This window comes from Chiloscyllium plagiosum, unplaced genomic scaffold (assembly GCF_037043375.1).
Source record: "Chiloscyllium plagiosum isolate Xiang-an unplaced genomic scaffold, Cpla_swu_hap1 HiC_scaffold_37, whole genome shotgun sequence".
Lineage (NCBI taxonomy): Eukaryota > Metazoa > Chordata > Chondrichthyes > Orectolobiformes > Hemiscylliidae > Chiloscyllium > Chiloscyllium plagiosum.
The window spans coordinates 19,563,002-19,582,298 of NW_028270175.1; the positions used below are offsets into that span (position 1 = coordinate 19,563,002).

At 51.4% G+C, this 19,297-nt stretch overlaps 1 long non-coding RNA gene across 1 annotated transcript in view; it reads left to right on the forward strand.

The window, feature by feature from the left end:
* The window catches only part of LOC148139773 (uncharacterized), a 52,882-nt gene that overhangs the window by 20,962 nt on the left and 12,623 nt on the right, over positions 1–19,297 (forward strand). Inside the window, exon 2 of the long non-coding RNA XR_015753525.1 lies at positions 16,997–17,218. This is a non-coding gene — a long non-coding RNA (uncharacterized LOC148139773). The remainder of the gene's footprint in view (positions 1–16,996; positions 17,219–19,297) is intronic.

Below are 19,297 nucleotides of genomic sequence, written 5' to 3' on the forward strand. Positions count from 1 at the left end.
AGTGATATTGTCAGGGTGGTTGAGAGACTCTGTGTGGGTGAGGGTCTCTGTGTGGGTGAGGGTCTCTGTGTGGGTGAGGGACTCTGTGTGGGTGATGATGTCAGTGTGGGTGAGGGTCTCTGTGTGGGTGATGGTGTCAGGGTGGGTGAAGGTGTCAGGATGGGTGAGGGTCTCTGTGTGGGTGAGGGACTCTGTGTGGGTGATGGTGTCAGGGTGGGTGAGGGATTCTGTGTGGGTGTTGGTATCAGGGTGGGTGAGGGACTCTGTGTGGGTGAGGATCTCTGTGTGGGTGAGGGACTCTGTGTGGGTGATGGTGTCAGGGTGGGTGAGGGTCTCTGTGTGGGTGAGGGACTCTGTGTGGGTGAGGGTCGCTCTGTGGGTGAGGGACTCTGTGTGGGTGAGGGTCTCTGTGTGGGTGATGGTGTCAGGGTGGGTGAAGGTGTCAGGATGGGTGAGGGTCTCTGTGTGGGTGAGGGACCCTGTGTGGGTGAGGGACTCTGTGTGGGTGAGGGTCTCTGTGTGGGCGAGGGAATCTGTGTGGGTGATGGTCTCTGTGTGGATGAGGGTCGCTGTGTGGGTGAGGGACTCTGTGTGGGTGATGGTGTCACGGTTGGTGAGGGTCTCTGTGTGGGTGAGGGACTCTGTGTGGGTGAGGGTCGCTGTGTGGGTGAGGGACTCTGTGTGGGTGAGGGTCTCTGTGTGGGTGAGGGCCTCTGTGTGGGTGATGGTGTCAGGGTGGGTGAGGGTCTCTATGAGCGTGAGGGTCTCCGTGTGGGTGATAGTGTCAGGGTTAGTGAGGGTCTCTGTGTGGGTGAGGGACTCTGTGTGGGTGAGGGACTCTATGTGGGTGATGGTGTCAGGGTGGGTGAGGGTCTCTACGTGGGTGTGGGTCTCCGTGTGGGTGGTAGTATCCGGGTGTGTGATGGACTCTGTGTGGGTGAGGGTGTCAGGGTGGGTGAGGGTCTCTGTGTGGGTGAGGATCTCTGTGTGGGTGAGGGGCTCTGTGTGGGTGATGGTGTCAGGGTGGGTGAGGGTCTCTGTGTGGGTGAGGGTCTCTGTATGGGTGATGGTGTCAGGGTGGGTGAGGGACTCTGTGTGGGTGAAGATCTCTGTGTGGGTGAGGGTCTCTGTGTGGGTGAGGGACTCTGTGTGGGTGAGGGTCGCTGTGTGGGTGAGGGACTCTGTGTGGGTGAGGGTCGCTGTGTGGGTGAGGGACTCTGTGTGGGTGATGGTGTCAGGGTGGGTGAGGGACTCAGTGTGGGTGAAGATCTCTGTGTGGGTGAGGGTCTCTGTGTGGGTGAGGGACTCTGTGTGGGTGAGGGTCGCTGTGTGGGTGAGGGACTCTGTGTGGGTGATGGTGTCAGGGTGGGTGAGGGACTCTGTGTGGGTGATGGTGTCAGGGTGGGTGAGGGACTCTATGAGGGTGAGGGTCTCCGTGTGGGTGATAGTGTCAGGGTTAGTGAGGGTCTCTGTGTGGGTGAGGGACTCTGTGTGAGTGAGGGACTCTATGTGGGTGATGGTGTCAGGGTGGGTGAGCGTCTCAACGTGGGTGAGGGTCTCCGTGTGGGTGATAGTATCCGGGTGGCTGAGGGACTCTGTGTGGGTGAGGGTGGCAGGGTGGGTGAAGGTCTCTGTGTGGGTGAGGGTCTCTGTATGGGTGATGGTGTCAGGGTGGGTGAGGGTCTCTGTGTGGGTGAGGGACTCTGTATGGGTGATGGTGTCAGGGTGGGTGAAGGTCTCTGTGTGGGTGAGGGTCTCTGTATGGGTGATTGTGTCAGGGTGGGTGAGGGTCTCTGTGTGGGTGAGGGAATCTATGTGGGTGAGGGTCTCTGTGTGGGTAAGGGACTCTGTGTGGGTGATGGTGTCAGGATGGGTGAGGGTCTCTGTGTGGGTGAGGGACTCTGTGTTGGTGATGGTGTCAGGGTGGGTGAGGGATTCTGTGTGGGTGATAGTGTCAGGGTGGGTGAGGGACTCTGTGTGGGTGATGGTGTCAGGGTGGTTGAGGGTCTCTGTGTGGGTGAGGGACTCTGTGTGGGTGATGGTGTCAGGGTGGGTGAGGGACTCTGTGTGGGTGAGGGTCTCTGTGTGGGTGAGGGTCCCTGTGTGGGTGAGGGACTCTGTGTGGGTGAGGGTCTCTGTGTGGGCGAGGGAATCTGTGTGGGTGATGGTCTCTGTGTGGATGAGGGTCGCTGTGTGGGTGAGGGACTCTGTGTGGGTGATGGTGTCACGGTTGGTGAGGGTCTCTGTGTGGGTGAGGGACTCTGTGTGGGTGAGGGTCGCTGTGTGGGTGAGGGACTCTGTGTGGGTGAGGGTCTCTGTGTGGGTGAGGGCCTCTGTGTGGGTGATGGTGTCAGGGTGGGTGAGGGTCTCTATGAGCGTGAGGGTCTCCGTGTGGGTGATAGTGTCAGGGTTAGTGAGGGTCTCTGTGTGGGTGAGGGACTCTGTGTGGGTGAGGGACTCTATGTGGGTGATGGTGTCAGGGTGGGTGAGGGTCTCTACGTGGGTGTGGGTCTCCGTGTGGGTGGTAGTATCCGGGTGTGTGATGGACTCTGTGTGGGTGAGGGTGTCAGGGTGGGTGAGGGTCTCTGTGTGGGTGAGGATCTCTGTGTGGGTGAGGGGCTCTGTGTGGGTGATGGTGTCAGGGTGGGTGAGGGTCTCTGTGTGGGTGAGGGTCTCTGTATGGGTGATGGTGTCAGGGTGGGTGAGGGACTCTGTGTGGGTGAAGATCTCTGTGTGGGTGAGGGTCTCTGTGTGGGTGAGGGACTCTGTGTGGGTGAGGGTCGCTGTGTGGGTGAGGGACTCTGTGTGGGTGAGGGTCGCTGTGTGGGTGAGGGACTCTGTGTGGGTGATGGTGTCAGGGTGGGTGAGGGACTCAGTGTGGGTGAAGATCTCTGTGTGGGTGAGGGTCTCTGTGTGGGTGAGGGACTCTGTGTGGGTGAGGGTCGCTGTGTGGGTGAGGGACTCTGTGTGGGTGATGGTGTCAGGGTGGGTGAGGGACTCTGTGTGGGTGATGGTGTCAGGGTGGGTGAGGGACTCTATGAGGGTGAGGGTCTCCGTGTGGGTGATAGTGTCAGGGTTAGTGAGGGTCTCTGTGTGGGTGAGGGACTCTGTGTGAGTGAGGGACTCTATGTGGGTGATGGTGTCAGGGTGGGTGAGCGTCTCTACGTGGGTGAGGGTCTCCGTGTGGGTGATAGTATCCGGGTGGCTGAGGGACTCTGTGTGGGTGAGGGTGGCAGGGTGGGTGAAGGTCTCTGTGTGGGTGAGGGTCTCTGTATGGGTGATGGTGTCAGGGTGGGTGAGGGTCTCTGTGTGGGTGAGGGACTCTGTATGGGTGATGGTGTCAGGGTGGGTGAAGGTCTCTGTGTGGGTGAGGGTCTCTGTATGGGTGATTGTGTCAGGGTGGGTGAGGGTCTCTGTGTGGGTGAGGGAATCTATGTGGGTGAGGGTCTCTGTGTGGGTAAGGGACTCTGTGTGGGTGATGGTGTCAGGATGGGTGAGGGTCTCTGTGTGGGTGAGGGACTCTGTGTTGGTGATGGTGTCAGGGTGGGTGAGGGATTCTGTGTGGGTGATAGTGTCAGGGTGGGTGAGGGACTCTGTGTGGGTGATGGTGTCAGGGTGGTTGAGGGTCTCTGTGTGGGTGAGGGACTCTGTGTGGGTGATGGTGTCAGGGTGGGTGAGGGACTCTGTGTGGGTGAGGGTCTCTGTGTGGGTGAGGGTCCCTGTGTGGGTGAGGGACTCTGTGTGGGTGAGGGTCTCTGTGTGGGTGAGGGTCCCTGTATGGGTGAGGGTCTCTGTGTGGGTGAGGGACTCTGTGTGGGTGATGGTGTCAGGGTGGGTGAGCGACTCTGTGTGGGTGAGGGTCTCTGTGTGGGTGAGGGACTCTGTGTGGGTGAGGGTCCCCGTGTGGGTGAGGGACTCTGTGTGGGTGAGGGTCTCTGTGTGGGTGAGTGGCTCTGTGTGGGTGAGGGTCCCTGTGTGGGTGAGGGACTCTGTGTGGGTGAGGGTCTCTGTGTGGGTGAGGGTCGCTGTGTGGGTGATGGTGTCAGGGTGGGTGAGGGACTCTGTGTGGGTGAGGGTCTCTGTGTGGGTGATGGACTCTGTGTGGGTGAGGGTCTCTGTGTGGGTGAGGGTCTCTGTGTGGGTGAGGGACTCTGTGTGGGTGAGGGTCCCTGTGTGGGTGTGGGACTCTGTGTGGGTGAAGCTCTCTGTGTGGGTGAGGGACTCTGTGTGGGTGATGGTCTCTGTGTGGGTGAGGGACTGTGTGGGTGATATTGTCAGGGTGGTTGAGAGACTCTGTGTGGGTGAGGGTCTCTGTGTGGGTGAGGGACTCTGTGTGGGTGATGATGTCAGGGTGGGTGAGGGTCTCTGTGTGGGTGATGGTGTCAGGGTGGGTGAAGGTGTCAGGATGGGTGAGGGTCTCTGTGTGGGTGAGGGACTCTGTGTGGGTGATGGTGTCAGGGTGGGTGAGGGATTCTGTGTGGGTGTTGGTGTCAGGGTGGGTGAGGGACTCTGTGTGAGTGATGGTGTCAGGGTGTGTGAAGGTCTCTGTGTGGGTGAGGGTCTCTGTGTGAGTGAGGGTCTCTGTGTGGGTGATGGTGTCAGGGTGGGTGAGGGACTCTGTGTGAGTGATGGTGTCAGGGTGTGTGAAGGTCTCTGTGTGGGTGAGGGTCTCTGTTGAGTGAGGGACTTTGTGTGGGTGTGGGTCCCTGTGTGGGTGAGGGTCTCTGTGTGGGTGAGGGACTCTGTGTGGGTGATGGTGTCAGGGTGGGTGAGGGACTCTGTGTGGGTGAGGGTCTCTGTGTGGGTGAGGAACTCTGTGTGGGTGAAGGTCTCTGTGTGGGTGAGGGTGTCAGGGTGGGTGAAGGTCTCTGTGTGGGTGAGGGTCTCTGTGTGGGTGAGGAACTCTGTGTGGGTGAAGGTCTCTGTGTGGGTGAGGGTCTCTGTGTCGGTGAGGGACTCCGTGTGTGATGGTGTCAGGTTGGGTGAGGGACTCTGTGTGGCTGAGGGATTCTGTGTGGATGATGGTGTCAGGGTGTGTGAGGGATTCTGTCTGGATGAGGGTGTCAGGGTTGGTGAGGGTCTCTGTGTGGCTGAGGGATTCTGTGTGGATGATGGTGTCAGGGTGTGTGAGGATCTCTGTGTGGGTGATGGTGTCAGGGTTAGTGAGGGATTCTGTCCGGATGAGGGTGTCAGGGTGGGTGAGGGACTTTGTGTGGATGATGGTGTCAGGGTGAGTGAGGGTCACAGAGGTGGATGAGGGTCTCTGGGCAATTGTGGATCTCTGAGTGGGTGAAGGTTTCGGGACTGGGTGAGGGTCATGAGGCTGGGTGGCGTTGTCTGTCATGGTGAGGGTCTCAGAGCTGGTTGAGGATCTCTGAGTGGGTGAGGGTCTCGGGGCTGGATGAGGATCTCTGAGTGGGTGAGGGTCTCGGGGCTGGATGAGGGTCGCTGTGGGTGAGGGTCACAGAGCTTTGTGAGGGTCACTGAGCTGGGTGAGGGTCTCTGTGTGGTTGAAATTCTCATGGCTGAGTGAGGGTCTCTGTGTGGGTGGGGGGGTCTCTGTGGGTGAGGGTCTCTGTGTGGGTGAAGGTCTCTGTGTGGGTGAGGGACTCTGTGTGGGTGGTGGTCTCTCCATGGGTGAGGATCTCCGAGCTCGATGAGGGTCTCTGTGTGGGTGAGGGTCTCAGAGCTGGCTGAGTGGTATCGAGGCAGGTATTTGTTAAGATGTCACGTTCTGAGCTCTGTCTCAGGTGCTGCAGGTTAGAGTGAGCGACGTGACGATGGGATGGCTACTAAAGTGAGACTGCCTGATTAAAGTGGAACATCTGCATTTTAAATGCTCTGTTGACTTTGTGCCACGCAGCCTGATTTGCATGCAGCCACTTAGACAGGGTACAAGCCGAACACTTGCTTACGGATTATGAACAACACTCACTACTTTCTCATAAGATGTTGGTATTTTTAATTACCATACTTAATAATCTATTAGTCGCTCTCAACTCTTGTTTCTCCCACACCCCATTGGACATCTCTGTGTGGTTCTTGCAACTCTGTGAGTTCCTCTCTCTCTCTCTCTCTCTCATTGACGCACACTTTTTCGTGATGGGACTTGGAGTCTGAGTTGAGCTCAATCGGAGGGAGACTGTCCCAGGTAACCTCTAGTTCACGAGGGAGCGATGCACATTTTGGAATGTGTCTCAGCTCATTGTAATGGATATTGCTGGGCTCCAGGGACAGTGCCAAGCACTGGGAACAGTGTTAACATAGAAACAATCACAAAGGTGAAGAACGAACAGACTGAAGGGTTTATAACTCAGGAGATTGATCAGTCCATCACAGTTGGAAGATGTGTCCAGTGAGTGATGGTGAGGACAGGGCAAACCTGGACAATTGTTAAAGGGCGATTACAAACTGTTAAAATGAAATATCATCTGATTGAAAGGTTCACTTAGTTCCTGCACAGAGATGCTGCATGACATGCTGAGTGTTTCCAATATTTTCTGTTTTTTTTTATCACTGATATCCAGCTTGATGAGTGTATTACAGAATAGAGAGAGCATTACACTGCATCTAACCCACTGCTGTCCCTGTCCTGGGACTGCTTGATGGGGATAGTGTAGAGAGAGCTTTACTTTCAATTTGTCAGTAAAGGAAGCTGTACTCTCTGCTTAAAAGTGTGAAGAGAGTGTTACCTTTAGTTTAAAGAAGAGAAAGAACTTTACTCTGTATCTTTACTCCCTGTCTTCGGAGTGTTTGATGGGGACAGTGCAGAGAGAGCTTGGCTTTTATTTCAAGAGAGTAGAATAAGCTATACTTTCAGTTTAAAAGAATAAGGGGAGTTTTATTCTGTATCTAACCCCGCGGTGTCCCTGTCCTTGATGGGGATAGTGTACAGAAAGCTTTGCTTTCAGTTTGAAAGGGTAGAGGGAGCTATACTTTCCATTTAAAAGAATGGAGGAAGCTATCCTTCAGTTTTAAACGGTAGAGGTAGGTTTACTCTGCATCTGCCCCATCAGAGTGATTGATGATTCATGATTACCCAAGTGCACAAAGAAACAAAACTCTCTTTGTGTTCTCCCCGACTTACTGTACCGTCGCTTTGAGGGGATGTGTACTCCCAGTCAGGTCTCAGTGAGAGCTCCCAGCCTCAGGGTAACTCTTACCTTGCTGTGCAGACTGCAGAGGGCACTGTTTACAACAGCACCACACCGACAGCATCAGAAATGGGAAGAGAGAGAGAGTGTTCAATAAATAGAAACAGAAAAGGTTAGGGAGACAGCAAGAGCAGACAGAGAGACTGATAAGTGGACAGTCAGAAAGAGAGAGAATTAAACAGAGAGAGAGACAGAGATGGAGGCAGTCAGGGAGATGGTAAACAGAAATAGGCAGAGACAGATTGAGGGTTGGGTCAGAGTGACACGGGCAAAGCCATAAAGATATACATCCAGTGAGATGGACAGAGGCATGAATGGAGATATTGAGACTGAGTCAGCGAGGGACAGAGATAAAAAGTCTGTTTGGATGAATGTGTTTCACTCTCAGTCTGCACTCAGTAAAGTGAGTGTGCTGGCGGAGTTGTGCAAATATTTGTTCATTATTTGCTATGCAATTGATTCTGGGCTTTAAGAGTTCACTCCAGTTGTAAGCATCACAGAAGGAAATCAAATTAATTCTTTTACCAACTCAATGGTCCTGAGTCCCAGCCCATCCCCTGTGTCCTGCGTTTCACATTCCCTCCCCACATCCATGTCCTGTGTTTCATATTCCCCCCATGTCCTGTGTTTCAGATTCCCCCCTATGTCCTGTGTTTCACATTTCCCATGTCCTGTGTTTCAGATTCCCCCCCCCCCCCTGTCCTGTGATAACATTTCCAGGGAATAACATCACTACAGGAAATGGCATCACCAGCCCAAAGAAACCCAATCATATAAATAGAAGGCAGGAATTTTCAGCATTGCTTCACCTGAGGCCCACTGAAGATATTACCTAGTAGGGTGACAAAACATCTGGAAATTAACCTTCCAGCTCAGCGAGCAAACCTACATCCAAAAGACATATAAACAGGTTGGCGCATTGGGCAGAGAGGTGACAGATGAAGTTCAATGTGACTCTGCCAGAGAGTCCTGTGACATGTAACATGCCTTGAAGCAATTTACTTACCAACCAGCATTAAACACACGAGCTGTAACCTTTATAGACCTAAATTCTGATTATTTCTAATATCCAGGAATTAGGAAAGATAGTGGACAATTGAAAACACAGGGCTCAACCCTAAAGGATACACAGGAGAAGAGAGACTAGGGTGGGTGGCATTGTGTGTGGCAGAACAAATTGAGAGAGTGGTGAAAAAGCATACAGTGTCCTGAACTTTATTAACAGGGGCATACAGTACAGGAGAAAGAAGTTTAAAACAAATTTGTATAAGACACTGGCTTGGTTTAATCTGGAGAGCTGTTTCCAGTTCTGGGCTCCTCACTTTAGGAAAGATACAGGGAATATTCACGAGAATGCTTCCAGAAATGAGAAACTTCAGTTATCACAGAAGGCTGGAGAAGAGTGGAATATTTTCTTTAAAAAGAGAAGTTGAGAGGAGATTTAACAGAGATATATAAAGTCACAAAGAACCTGCACAGTGTATATAAAAGAGAAACTGTTCTCACTCATAAAAGGGTTGAGAATATGAGGACACAGATTTAAAGTAATTGGTAAAAGAAGCAGAAGTGACATGAGGAAAGATTTCACGCAGTAAGTGAGTGGGGTCTGAAAGGTACTTCCTGGGGCCACAGTGGAGTCAGGTGCGATTGAAATATTCAAAAGGCAATGAGATTATGATCTGAAGAAGAAGAATGTACAGGATTGCGAGGAGAAGGCAGGGGAGTGGAACTAGCTGAATTGTTCACTGAGAGAATTGGTGCAAACATGCTGGACTGTAATCGGCTTTGTCTGTGCTGTAATAGTTCTGTCTATGTAGTCCCACTGCCAGGACCTAACTCCAGGATCCTGGGAGATATTCTACCAATTAAGAGGCCATCGCTTTGACTATGGTCCATTTGAGGACAGGGATCTCCCTGAGCTGCCGACCCAATCAGATTGTGGGACATTTGGCAGGCTCAGCAGCGCCACAGATGAAGATGGCCACTGCTGAGATTGCAGGAAAGCAAAGGGAATGCTACCTCTGCGTTCAGGCAGGGAGAGACTGTAAACAAGGTCCCTCCCACTGAAACCCACCGGGACGGTGCGAGAGTTACCTGGCCAACTCCCCAAACCTGTAAATGCTGCAGGGGTTAGGAAGTGACGGACAATTCACTTGCTCCATTCTCCACTTGCTGGGCAGTTATGCCCCTGAGATGTTGGTCACCATAAAACCGAGTGGTGATGGGAAATTATTATTATTTTACCAAGGCAGCTCCTCCCTGCCCCCCTCCCCCCCACCCCCCAATTTACAGAGCATTCATAAAACACCACCCACTGACTGTCTTCATCTCACACCATTTGGAAACCAGTTCCTGGAGCGGTCTCTGAGTGGGAGCTCAGGCTCCTGAATTACAAACACTTTTTCTGAGGTGACTAGTTGGAGCACAGAATGACCACCGATCCATTCCCAGATTGGAAGTGAGACATAAGAATGATCAATCAGTCATCATTGTCCCTAAAAATGATTGGATGGGAATTTCTATCCCTGCACTCCACATAATTTGTCTTTTTATAAAGTCTTTATGCTTTGTTGTGTCTCTGTCTCCCTTGGTGTGTCTGTCTCCCCCACTCATTCTTTCCCCTTTGTGTCTTTTTTCTCTGACACTTTCTCTCTCTCTCTCTCCCCCTCTTCTTTCCCTATCACACACTGTTTATATCTATCTGTCAATCTCTGATTCTGTCTCTCTACCTATATATTTTTCTCTTTCTCTCTCTTTGTCTACACCTTAAAACCTTATTAAATCTTTTATTTTTAAAAAAATATTGATCCTTAGTTAGGACCAGGACCTTCTATCTGTCCAAACTGAAATCTTTCCCATAATCAGGCTGTCAGCCTCAGTATCTTGAACATACAGAGTCGGACTCGGTGATTTCCTTTTATTTACACTCACAGTGGGGGAGCTGCCACATCAAAATCTCCTCATTTAATTGTTTTTTTGGTTCATGCATTTGCAAATGGGAGATGCTGGATTCAGCTTCCCAGAAACAGTGCTGCAGGGAAACATCTGAATTGAAACAATGAAATGCCTACATTTATATAGCACCTATAACATGGTAAAAATGTCCCAACTGGCGGTTGAAAAAAATTGACAATGAGCTACATAGGGAGATAACAGGGCAGTTGACCATAAATTGTGTGAAAGATGCAGTTCTTAGGAAAAGTGTGAAAGGTGGATTGAGAGATATTATATTAGAGGGACATTCAGGACTTGGGAACCAGCATGTTTCCAAGAGTGATACAAATGCAACTGGTGATGAACAAGGGGATAGGATTGTAGGAGGCCAGACATGCCAGACTCTTATAGGGCTGCAGGTGGTTCCAGAGAGAGGGAGAGGTGAGACTCTGGAGCTATTTACAAATCGACGATAAGCACTTTAAATTCAGGTCATGGGCCAGTGTATGTTGCAATATGTGTGGAATGTGAGTGTCACTGGCAAGACCAGCCTGGAGGTATCCTTGAGAAGGTGGTGAGGGACCTTGCAGTCCGTGGGTAGGTTTGGGTACACCCACAACACTGAAGGGGATTGCTCCAGGATTTTCACCCAAGAACAATGACCCAGTGGTAATATAGTTCATGATTGTGTGTGACTTTGGGGGGGGGGGACCTGTACGTGTCTCTGCTGTCCTTCTAGATGGTAGAGATCATGGGTTTGGCTGGTGCTGTCAAAGGACAGGATGAGTTTCTGCAGTGCACCTTGGAGATGATACACACATTGCTGCTACTGTGAGTCAGGTGGAGGGACTGAATGTTGAAGGTGGTGCCAATTAAGTGGGTTTCTTTGTCTCTGGCTTTTGTCAAGCCATTTGAGTGTTGTTGGAGTGTTGGCTTATGCCTTGTAGATGATGGACAGGCTTTTTTGGAAGGCAGGTGGTGAGTTAGTTGCTGCAGAATTCCTTGCCTCTGGCCTATATTTGCAGCTACAGTGTTTACATGGTTGGTCTAATTCAGTATCTGGTAAATGGTAAACCACTAGATATTGACAGTAAGACCAGGGTGGGGAGGTTATTCAATAGTAGTTCCATTCAAAGTCAAAGAAAAGTTGTTGGATTCTCTCCTGTTGGTGATAAACAATCCTTGGTACTTGTGTAGCACAAATAATTAAATCACTAATGCAGTTTGAGTTTCGCTAGGACCACTCAGTTATTGACCTTATTACAGCCTTGGTTCAAACATGGTCAAAAGAGCTGAGCTCCTGAAGTGAGCTGAGAGTAACAGCCCTCGACACCAAGGCTGCATTCGACTGAGTGTGGTATCAGGGAGCCCTAGCAAAGCTGGACTGGATGGAATCAGGGGGAAAACTCTGCTGGTTGGAGTCATGCAAAAAGAAGATGGTTGTGGTTGTTGGAGGATAGTCATCTCAGCTCCAGGACATCTCTGCAGGAGTTCCTCAGGGTAGCATCCTAGGCCCAACCATCTTCAGCTGCTTCATTAATGACGTTTCTTTCCTCATAAGATCAGAAGTGGGGAGGTTTCCACAATAGGCCAAGGACATTGCCCTGAGGAAATTGGGCAGTGATGTCGTGGAGCTGAGATTACTGACCCTGAATAACAACAACTACCTTCCAATGTACCAGATATGAGGCCAACCAGCGGAGAGGTTCTTGTTTATTATATGGCACCTTGATACCCCATCTGGTGAAATACAGCCTAATGTCAATGGCAATCACTCTCTTCTCATCCCAAGAATTCAGCTGTTTTGTCTATTTTAACATCTCATCCTAAAGGCTGTACCTCTGATGGTGCGGCACTCCCCCACGACTGCCCGATGTGTCAGACTGGACTTTCTGCTCAAGCCTGTTTGAACCCAAGACCTTCGGACCCAAGGGAGGAATGTTATCCACTGACCCACAGCTGACGTTCTTAATCGAAGGAAGAATGTGTTTAATGTGGGAGAGGCAGCTCCTCGTGAGTGAGTGAGTGGGGCAGTGAGGGAGAAGCAGCTCCTCGTGAGTGAGTGAGTGGGGCAGTGAGGGAGAAGCAGCTCCTCGTGAGTGAGTGAGGGAGACAGTGAGGGAGAGGCAGCTCCTCGTGAGTGAGACAGTGAGAGAGAGGCAGCTCCTCGTGAGTGAGTGAGGGAGACAGTGAGGGAGAGGCAGCTCCTCGTGAGTGAGGGGGACAGTGAGGGAGAGGCAGCTCCTCGTGAGTGAGTGAGTGAAGGAGACAGGGAGGGAGAGGCAGCTCCTCGTGAGTGAGTGAGGGAGACAGTGAGGGAGAGGCAGCTCCTCGTGAGTGAGGGGGACAGTGAGGGAGAGGCAGCTCCTCGTGAGTGAGGGAGACAGTGAGGGAGAGGCAGCTCCTCGTGAGTGAGGGAGACAGTGAGGGAGAGGCAGCTCCTCGTGAGTGAGACAGTGAGGGAGAGGCAGCTCCTCATGAGTGAGACAGTGAGAGAGAGGCAGCTCCTCGTGAGTGAGTGAGGGAGACAGTGAGGGAGAGGCAGCTCCTCGTGAGTGAGTGAGGGAGACAGTGAGGGAGAGGCAGCTCCTCGTGAGTGAGGGAGACAGTGAGGGAGAGGCAGCTCCTCATGAGTGAGACAGTGAGAGAGAGGCAGCTCCTCGTGAGTGAGTGAGGGAGACAGTGAGGGAGAGGCAGCTCCTCGTGAGTGAGGGGGACAGTGAGGGAGAGGCAGCTCCTCGTGAGTGAGTGAGTGAAGGAGACAGGGAGGGAGAGGCAGCTCCTCGTGAGTGAGTGAGGGAGACAGTGAGGGAGAGGCAGCTCCTCGTGAGTGAGGGGGACAGTGAGGGAGAGGCAGCTCCTCGTGAGTGAGAGGGACAGTGAGGGAGAGGCAGCTCCTCGTGAGTGAGTGAGTGAAGGAGACAGGGAGGGAGAGGCAGCTCCTTGTGAGTGAGTGAGGGAGACAGTGAGGGAGAGGCAGCTCCTCGTGAGTGAGTGAGTGAAGGAGACAGGGAGGGAGAGGCAGCTCCTTGTGAGTGAGTGAAGGAGACAGGGAGGGAGAGGCAGCTCCTCGTGAGTGAGTGAGGGAGAAAGTGAGGGAGAGGCAGCTCCTCGTGAGTGAGTGAGTGAAGGAGACAGGGAGGGAGAGGCAGCTCCTTGTGAGTGAGTGAGGGAGACAGTGAGGGAGAGGCAGCTCCTCGTGAGTGAGGGGGACAGTGAGGGAGAGGCAGCTCCTTGTGTGAGTGAGGGGGACAGTGAGGGAGAGGCAGCTCCTCGTGAGTGAGGGAGACAGTGAGGGAGAGGCAGCTCCTTGTGTGAGTGAGGGGGACAGTGAGGGAGAGGCAGCTCCTCGTGAGTGTGGGATGTCTATCCACATTTCTCATGCAGTTCCTTTCCCGCTTGCTCGGCCAGTCTGGGGAGCAGGAACAATAAAGAGCAGAATGTACTGAGGTCTCTGCAGCTGCTCCTGATAGGCCCGATCTGCTGTGTTCACACACTGCTGAGAATTGAAGATGCCTTTCCCAGGAATGTGTGTGCAGGATGTTGCTAATCCCATTGAATGAAGTGTTTAATTTAGTGTGTGATGGAGCTGCAGTGTGACAGTGCTGGTCCTGGGTGGCTCAGTGTCGATGGAATATGGTGATCAGTGTCTGACAGCTTTAATCAGCACTGATTAGTTGAAAGCCGCCTATTAATTTACACTAATCATAACACGGATAGGAAACGCTTTTACCAGCTGTGAAATGCCAGGCATCGGAAATTAAAGTAAAATGAGGTTGAGGCCATCAGGGTCTGTATTTGAAACTTTCTGTCCTGGCTGTCCTTTGTCTACCTGATTGTGGGTAAAACACATCCACTTACCTTCACTTCTCTCCCTGTCTTTGCATCATCTGGGTGTCTCTCAGTTTCACTCTATCTCTTGCACTGTCACATTCACATCTTTCTCTGCTTGTCTCTTTCTTGTTGTTTTGTTTTTTCTATCGCTGTTTTGTTCTATCTATCGCTGTTATAGAGTCATAGAGATGTATAGTATGGAAATAGACCCTTCAGTCACTCATTCCTGGGTTTCTGAGTCTTTGTCTCCATCCACCTCCCTCTCTGTCTCACTGACTGTGTCTTTCTCTTTTTCTGTGATTCTCTCACTGTTACTGTCTACCACTCGTACTGTCCCACGTTATCTACTGTGTGTGTTGCAGTTTGTGTGAATGTTAACTGCAATCCCCCCCCACCCCCCCCCCCCCCCCCCCCCCCCCCCCCCGACTCCCGAATCGATCTGTATAAGGTGCAGGGTTTGTACCTGGGTGTGAATGCGTCAGTGATGATTGGAAGGTCTTGGATTGTTTGACTGGATTAGCTATTTATGGTCTGTAAGGGAACAAACGGTGCAACTACACATGACACCTGGAGAAAGAGAGAGAGACAGAGAGAGAGCAACGAAAAAGAGACAGAGAGAGAGAGAGGTGGACTCAGACTGGCCAAGAGATTCATTTATGAAGGCAAATATGATAGAGTGGCTGAAGTTTTCGTTTCCAGTGCATTACTGATGCAAAATTGAGCCCAGGCGTTTTCCTAACAAGGATACTAAGCTGGAAGTTGTTTCAATGTCTGTTTAGCTTCAATATCCATGGCCCAATTCACTTGAACTTGTTGAATCTCCATCCAATTTGCCCATTGAATCTGCACTGACTTTGTTCTCATTGTCTGTGTCTTGCCTCTCTGTGTGTGTGTGTGTGTGTCTGTGTCTCTACCTGTGTCTGTATCTGTGTGTGTTTCTCTGTCTGTGCCTTTGTGTGTGTGTGTGTGTGTGTGGGGAGGAGGGGTGTGTGGGTGTGGGTGCGTGTGTGTATGTGTGTGTGTGGGGTGGGTGCGGGGGGCTGCATTGTGAATTCCCTGGGTTTGCACTAGCACATGTGTACGGGGGAATGGCGGGACAGGGTGACACTGAGAAGGAAGGGAGTAGAGAAGAGGCACAGCAGCAGGGGTGAACAGAAAGTGAGGGAGAGGATGCATGGGCAAACTAGAGGGGAAGGAGAGAGAGAACAGAAGGGGTTAGGGAGGGAAGATGGCAGCAGGGAAGGTGAGGTGAGGAGGGGTGAAGGAGAAGGGGCGGGGAAAGGAGAGAAGGGGAGAGGGCTAACACGGAGGATTGATTACATCGAGGAGCTGGGGCGGTATCAGTGGTGCAGAGTGAGGTTAGTCATCCTGACTGGGGAGCTACTAGGAGCAGCTTGATGAGCAGACTAGAACATTGTGTCTGTCGTTGTATGAATTAATCAGTCAGAGCCGCAAAGCTTGTCCCTAAACAGGCGTCAGATTCATTTGTACAGTTTGATTGGAGCCTTGATTAAATTAGAAGCCGACACAAATAAAATAAACAGATGGAGGTAAACGGTGAGGGGGAGAAGAACAGACTGACAGCCAGCCAGCCTGGTGAAGCATCAAGTGTACAGAATCACTCACACACTGCAGCACCAATTCATTCTCTCCCTCAAATCTCTATCTCTCACCAGGGCCAGGGGCCCATCAACATGAACATCAGGCTAACAGCCAAACCATACCGAACCTCCACCAGAATGTAAAATATTTCTGATCCAGCCTGAGTTACACAGTCACAGTCTAAACGTGGGACCGACAAACCTTCTCAGGCCATGTGTTGTACAGCCCAGATTCTTAAAGCTCCCTCCAGGGGGAGGTAGCTCCTTCAGAGGGGAGGGGGAGTTGTACCCCAGGGGGAGACAGCACCTTCAGGAGGGGAGGGAGAGCTGTACCCCAGAGAGAGGCAGCACCTTCAGGAGGGGAGGGGGAGCTGTACCCCAGGGGGAGGCAGCACCTTCAGGAGGGGAGGGGGAGCTGTACCCCAGGGAGAGTCAGCACCTTCAGGAGGGGAGGGGGAGCTGTACCCCAGGGAGAGTCAGCACCTTCAGGAGAGGAGGGGGAGCTGTACCCTAGGGAGAGTCAGCACCTTCATGAGAGGAGGGGGAGCTGTACCCTAGGGAGAGTCAGCACCTTCAGGAGAGGAGGGGGAGCTGTACCCCAGGGAGAGTCAGCACCTTCAGGAGGGGAGGGGGAACTGTACCCCAGGGAGAGTCAGCACCTTCAGGAGAGGAGGGGGAGCTGTACCCTAGGGAGAGTCAGCACCTTCAGGAGAGGAGGGGGAGCTGTATCCCAGGGAGAGACAGCACCTTCAGGAGGGGAGGGGGAGCTGTACCCCAGGGAGAGTCAGCACCTTCAGGAGGGGAGGGGGAACTGTACACCCCAACACTGGGGGTCAGCAGTTTTGTACATCTATCTCCCATGTTCCATATGAATGTCACTGGTTGGTTGAGGGGCAGTCGATAGTTTTCAGATCATGAGTCAATGCATTTTGTCTGCAAAGAGCAATAGTTTAACAGGAAAGTGATTCCACTCACATTCTCCAATTCCTGTTAGGCAGCTGAAGCTCAATTTTCAGCTAATATTAAGGTCGTGACAGCAGGCTATGAGGGCCTGGTAGGACATAATAGCAAAAGAATTGTAAATATTGGGTTTAGTGAATGCAGAATGAGGAGCTGATGGGAAGGTTCCATTGGCTGCTCCTGGCCTCACTGGGCTGTGCTGAGCAATCGGTTTTTATATTCCACTGTGTCACATTAGATTTTCGGAGGTGCAGTGTGTCAGGTACACACCATTAGTAACACTTTAAGCTGTAATGAACCCATTCATTTATTCCCCTTACTCCTTATGAATACGTAAACAGCTCCTCGACTGTGACAGACGAGCTTCAGACAGCAGAAAGTGTCCACAGGCTTTCCAGCACGAGATTAGTTTTTTCTCTCTCGTGAACTCTACAGGGGCTAGCTGTGAAGAGGCAGTCATCATTAGCTGAACCTTTTAACCCTCTCTCTGCTGACTTTGCTCTATTACTCCAGGTTTCGAATGGCGACAGTAAGCCAAGAGGCATGATGTAATTAGCAGGCCCTTGAAGGAAAAGAGAAAGAGTGGAGATTCCAGAGTTCACGACCTCGGATGCCCGTGGTGAAGTGGTGAAAATCAGCGATGGACATAAGCTGGAAACATGAAAACACCAGTTGACTCTGGGCTGATGGAGGTTACAGAGATGAGGAGGGAGTGAGGCATGGAGGGATTTGGAGGTAAAAAAAGGATCAGATTTTTCAATTTAAGGTGATCAAGGTCAGTGTAAATAAGGACAGTGTCTTAAATGGGACTTGATGTAACACGGCAATTGGCAGCTTCGGTTTGAATGAACTGATGTTTCTGCAGCGACTGGGAGATGGCAGGACAGTCATGTGTAGGTCGGAACAGTCATGGATGACACTTTCTGCAGCAGATGAGCTGAGACAGAGACAGTGTCAGGCAGGGATACAGAGATAGAATTCGGAGGCCTTGCTAATGGAAGGGTATGGGCTCAGAAGCTCAGCAGAAAGTCAGGAGGGGGTTGGTGGCAGGATTTGTGAACATTGGGTCAGTTACCGCAGAGTGGTGTACAGTTGGTGACCAGAGAACAGAGTTTGTGGCTTTGGTCATCTCAGTATTGAATTTGTGGAAATCTCTCCTTGTTCAGTATAGGATATTGGACAGGCAATGTGACAAATTTGAGACAGTGGAGGGATCAAGAAAGATAGTGTGAGGTTAAACTTGGCGTCATCAACGTACCATTGCATTTAAGTTACATGTAATTATCTCACAAGAGACCAATTAGAGTTTAGATTAGATTACATTACAGTGTGGAAACAGGCCCTTCGGCCCAACAAGTCCACACCGCCCCGCCGAAGCGCAACCCACCCATACCCCTACATTTACCCCTTACCTAACACTACGGGCAATTTAGCATGGCCAATTCACCTGACCTGCACATCTTTGGACTGTGGGAGGAAACCGGAGCACCCGGAGGAAACCCACGCAGACACGGGGAGAACGTGCAAACTCCACACAGTCAGTCACCTGAGGCGAGTATATGGGGTCTATTGAGTATGCAAGGGTATACAAGTTCTTCGGAATATGCGAGGGTGTACAGGGCTGATTGATTGTGAAAGGGCACACATGATTTAATATGTGTATACAGAGTTCAATGCATGTGCCATGGTGTATGGGGTCTAATAACTACAGAAGGGTTTATGCAGTCCAAGAGAGTAAAGTTTTTTGAATGTGTGAGGGTGTGCAGAGTCTGTATGCAAAGGTTCATAGGATTGAATGGGTGTATACAGAGTTAAATGAGTGTGCAATGATGTGTAGATCTAATGATTGTCCAAGGAGCTTGAGACAACAGAATGGCTGTGGGTGGGAGTATGGTCCACGGAGTCCAGTACAGCAAGCTCCCACAAACAAATCAAATTGAGAACACACAAGAGGCCATAGCTAAAGGAGGGCAGATATCTCAGGGGATTGTGGGGCTGCAGGATATTTCAGAGACAGGGAGAGTTAGAGGCACAGAAGGATTTGAAGAAAGGATGAAGATTTTAAAGTCGAGATGTTGCTTTACTGGGAGCCAATATCGGTCAGTAAGCACAAAGGTGAAGGGGAACAGGATCTGCTGCACATTAAGACACAGTCAGCAGAGATTTAGATGACTTCAAGTTAACATGGGGTAGAATGCAGGATACTAGCTGGGCCAGCTGATCCTTTATCCCCTTCACCATCAGGATTGATTAACTGAAGGTGCTGGGAGTTTGGTTCGGAGGGGGAGGGATGTGTGCAAAGTCTTGGGAGCAGCGCATCGCCAAGGTGAGGCAGAAACTGGTCTTTTGGGAGCACTGCTCCCTCTCCATTGTAGGTAAAAACTTGATCATCTCTCTGTTGTATGTGGTGCAGGTCTGGCTCATTCCCCAAACCTGTGCCATTGCAGTCACTTGAATCATCTTCCACTTCATCTGGAGGTCTAAGATGAACCGTGTCCACAGGGGCACCATATACAAACCGTGGGTAAGTAGGGGGATGAAAGTACCCAACGCCGCCCTCATCCTGTTGGCCATCTTTGTGTGTGGCTGCATCAAGCTATGCCGAGACCCTCGGTACAGAATCAAGTGTCACTACATCCCCAGTGTTGTAAAGGATGGGTCTGGTCTTGGTGTGGAATGCTCCGAATGGTTGGAGTGTAACATATCACCTGTCCTTTGTGGAGAAATTGACCACAAGTCCATTAGGGAGTGGCAGCAGTGTGGGCAAAGGAAAGGGTGTGTCCAGAGCTTTCCAACAGGCATCAAGATATTGCT